Genomic DNA, 4205 nt, shown 5'->3' on the forward strand with positions numbered 1-4205 from the left:
TCCAAGGGAAGTCTGCTTCTCCCTCTCCCACTCCTCCTGCTTGTGTTCCCTCTCTCACTGTGTCTCTCTCTGTCAAATAAATAAAATCTTTAAAAAAAAAAGACATTAGATTGGATGAGATCATGGAGTGAGTGTAAATAGGAAAGAGAAAATGTCTAAAGAAACCCCTGGGATACTAATACATTAACAGTTCTGGAAGAAAAAAAAAAAAAAAAAAAACAAAGAGCGGCCTTTCAGGTATGAATTAATTTCACTCCACTAGAAGCCATGTGAAAAAAAAAAAATGTTTTAAAGATGAGGGATAAGCTGCCAATACATTAAATAAGAGAGGAGGATGAAGAATTGTGTCATCGATGCCCTTGAGAAAGGCAGTTTTCATGGAGTCATGGAGGCAAAATTTTTATTTGAAGCAGTTCAATAAAAAATTGAAAGTGTGGTTATAACAGTGCCAACCATGACCATAGATTTTCGAACTACAGATCCAGATAACACACCATCCAAGGGAGGGAAAAGTAAGTAAAATCTTTATACTAGCATGTAAATATCTATCCTGAGGTTCATTTGAACTGGGCCAGGTTAGGTCACATGTTTTTTTCAATCACTATGGAATAAAGTGGCCTGAATTGTGTTCTGAATTAGTTTAGCTGAAGTCACATGTTCTCTCCTCCTGTGTCAGAAGCCAGGTGTGGAGTCCTATTTCTCAGAAGCACAAGAGTCCGCAAATAGAAATGAGTACTGGTGGGAAGAAGGAAGGCAAACATGATGTTTTCAAATATTTCAAACTCAGACAGCTGGAATTCAGTGGTCTTGTTTTTGGCTTTGTACTGACCAGATATTGTACAAAAAGCAAATAAAGGCCCAGTCCTTAATCTCAAGAATCTTAATGTTTTAAGTGCTATAATAGAAGAGTAAGGTAAAGACAGCCCAGAGAAGGAAATTCTAACTCTGCTCAGGGAGCTTAGGGAATATGCCACAGCTAATATTTATAATTAATTTCTTTGTTTTACATAGCCATTAGTAATCCAATTCTTCCTAATTGAGTCAATCAAATTAGAGCTCCTTAAGCAAATATTTCTTATAAGCTGATAAGTTTACTTTTTGTAACCAAATATTTTCATATCAATTTAGCAAAAATGAAGTTCAGGTAAACATTGTTAACACTGTAAATCTTTTCAAATAGCTAAAAATTCAGTTCAAAAATGTTTATTTCCCCTGTTATATTTTTTCTTTTAAGCTGACATGCCCTTCAACAGATGAATGGATAAAGAAGATGCAGTCCATTTATACAATGGAATATTACTCAGCCATCAGAAAGGATGAATACCCAATATTTGCATCAACAGGGATGGAACTGGAGGAGATTATGCTAAGTGAAATAAGTCAAACAGAGAAGGACAATTATCATATAGTTTCACTTATTTGTGGAACATAAGGAATAGCATGGAGGACATTAGGAGAAGGAAGGGAAAAATGAAGGGGGGGAAATCAGAGGGGGAGATGAACCATGAAAGACTATGGACTCTGAGAAACAAACTGAGGGTTCTAGAGGAGAGGAGTGTGGGGGATGGGTTAGCCTGGTGATGGGTATTAAAGAGGGCACGTATTGCATGGAGCACTGGGTGTTATATGCAAACAATGAATCATGGAACACTACATCAAAAACTAATGATGTACTGTATGGTGACCAACATAACATAATAAAATTTAAAAAATAAAGGATCAAAAGCTTATTTTAAAAACCAATTAAAGAGAGATGGGGAGAAATAAGCCAATGTGTGTCTAGAGAGACAGAGATGCAGAAAATAAAAAGGCATGACTCCAAAGAAACTGTCAGCATCACATCTCAGAAACATAAAGGATAAGTCAGTTTCCCAAAAGCATGTTGTGATTTACTCAAAACCCTCCCCCTCTATCTCCTCTCTGCCAATAGTCATAAGGTTTCTGCAAACTCAAAATACATTCTCATCAGGAGAAAAAAAAAAATGGCAGACACTTTTGATCTCATGATGGCCAGTGCCTTTCTCCCTAAATTAGGCATTATATCTTCCAGAAATTTCCCCGTTGCCCAAGCCTGGATAAATCCTCCCTCCTAGATATTCTCCAGCACACTGGCTTTCCATATGGTGGGATAGCATGGCCTTTTTATTGCTCTGCATCTCCCATTCATCCCTAACCTCCTGAAAAGAGTCTGTGTGCTGTCATCAGAGTTATGGTCACAGTGCCTAGTTCAGTATAAGGCCCCCTAAAAGTTTGATAAATATTTGTTAAATACAGAATAAATAGGTGAATGTGAACTAGAGTTGGGTTGCTTTTGTCTTTTGAGATATTTCTATCTTCATTCCTCACTAATAAGCAAATTACTAAACTTTAAAAATAAAATAAAAATAAAAACCAATTAAATCTTCACATGTATAGAAAATTCAAAAAGAAAAAAAAAAACCTAATTGCATCTATAATATCTCCATCCAGAAATAACCTCTGATATTCTCTTAGTCTATATTGTGTCATAAATTGCCCTATGGCTCTATTTATATTCAATGACTTTTAGTTGTATACTTGGGACTCCTCCATTCTTGTCTATCCCAATGCTCACAAATTTTTAATAACTAACTAAATTACAATGAAATATCTTCTAATAATGCTTTCTAGTGGCATTATTGAACTAGACATTTGAGCTTATTTAATATTGAATTGTTTATTATCCATCAAGTACTGTATTCAGTACTTCAAATAAAATGGTGATCAAACACAAATGTGATTTTTCTCTCATTGAATTACTATTGCATGGAACAGAAAGCTATAAATCAGATAGACACATAAGTGGATATTGTAACTGTGATAAATGTTAGGATATCAGGATGTTGAATGAGACTTTTCATTTTGCTATAAATAGGTGACCAAGTCCTTAGCCAAAAACAAGTGGGATTGAGTATTCCTCTTTCTTTTTTTTATTTTTTTTATTATGTTATGTTAAACACCATACATTACCTCATTAGTTTTTGATGTAGTGTTCCATGATTCATTGTTTGCGTATAATACCCAGTGCTCCATGCAAAACGTGCCCTCCTTAATACCCGTCATTCTAAAGAGATTTACCAACAGCTGAGACCTTATTAAGAGGGGCAAAACTTATCTTGATGTTGTTAGCTATTACATCAAATTCTGGGCTTGCTTCCTTGGGGGTCTGAGAAGGAATAAGATAGTAAAGAGAGTCAGAAGACATCCATTTTGTGGAAGATTAATGCTTGTGGGGAGAAGCTTCCTCCAATAACTTACAGAGATAGAAATAACTTTAAGGATAGTGATGGCATTACAGATTCCTTGGTTAGACATTATCAAGCTAGTGGATGTGCTGATCTTCCTGTAAGCTTATCTGAGCAGGAAGAAAGAATTGAAAAAGTGGGCTGGCAGTGTAAGAGACATTGGAAGCATTTGGCATCACAATGATGCATGAGTTTCTTTGGGGAGCAGTTGGACTCAGGAGAGGTAGTTAGGCTTCAGGTATCTTTTTTTTTTTTTAAAGATCTTATTATTATGCAATCCCTACACTAATGTGAGGCTCAAACTCAAAACCCTGAGATCAAGAGTAGCATGCTCCACCAAGCCCTAGGCTTGAGGTATCTTCTGAAAACTCCCAAACAAAAAGTCTGTCTCTGAGGCCAGGGTACATCAGAAGCAGGAAGCTATAAGCTGTATCTACCTAAAAGTGTTGTCATAACAACTAAGGTATATAATGTCTAAAAACCATTTAGTAGCATGTCTGGCATATAAGAGGTGCTCAGTAAATGTTGTTATTGTTGTTATTACAATAATCTAGTTCTAATTTACTTTTCAGCATAATCTGACTTATTACTGCTTGTTATTCACTGATCATGACGTGCCCTTTCGGAGTACTTTTTTATGGAATATATTACTTGTCCCTCCTTGCTCTCCTGAATAATAAATTCAGGAAGGGAAATATAATATAATCTGTAAAAATAAAAAAAAAGGTCAGTGGACTAGGGCATACAGATAAAATAGTGAAAGATTTTTTTAAATTTCCACCTGCATGGAATAATTTTTTCCATCCCTTCACTTTGAGTTTCTGTGTGTTCTTAATTCCAAAGTGGGTCTCTTACAGCAGCATAGAGTTGGGTCATATTTTTTATCCATCCAGCCACTCTGTGCCTCTTGACTGGTAAATTCAATCCATTTAGATTTAGAGT

Source organism: Phoca vitulina, unplaced genomic scaffold, assembly GCF_004348235.1.
Source record: "Phoca vitulina isolate PV1807 unplaced genomic scaffold, GSC_HSeal_1.0 scaffold11, whole genome shotgun sequence".
Lineage (NCBI taxonomy): Eukaryota > Metazoa > Chordata > Mammalia > Carnivora > Phocidae > Phoca > Phoca vitulina.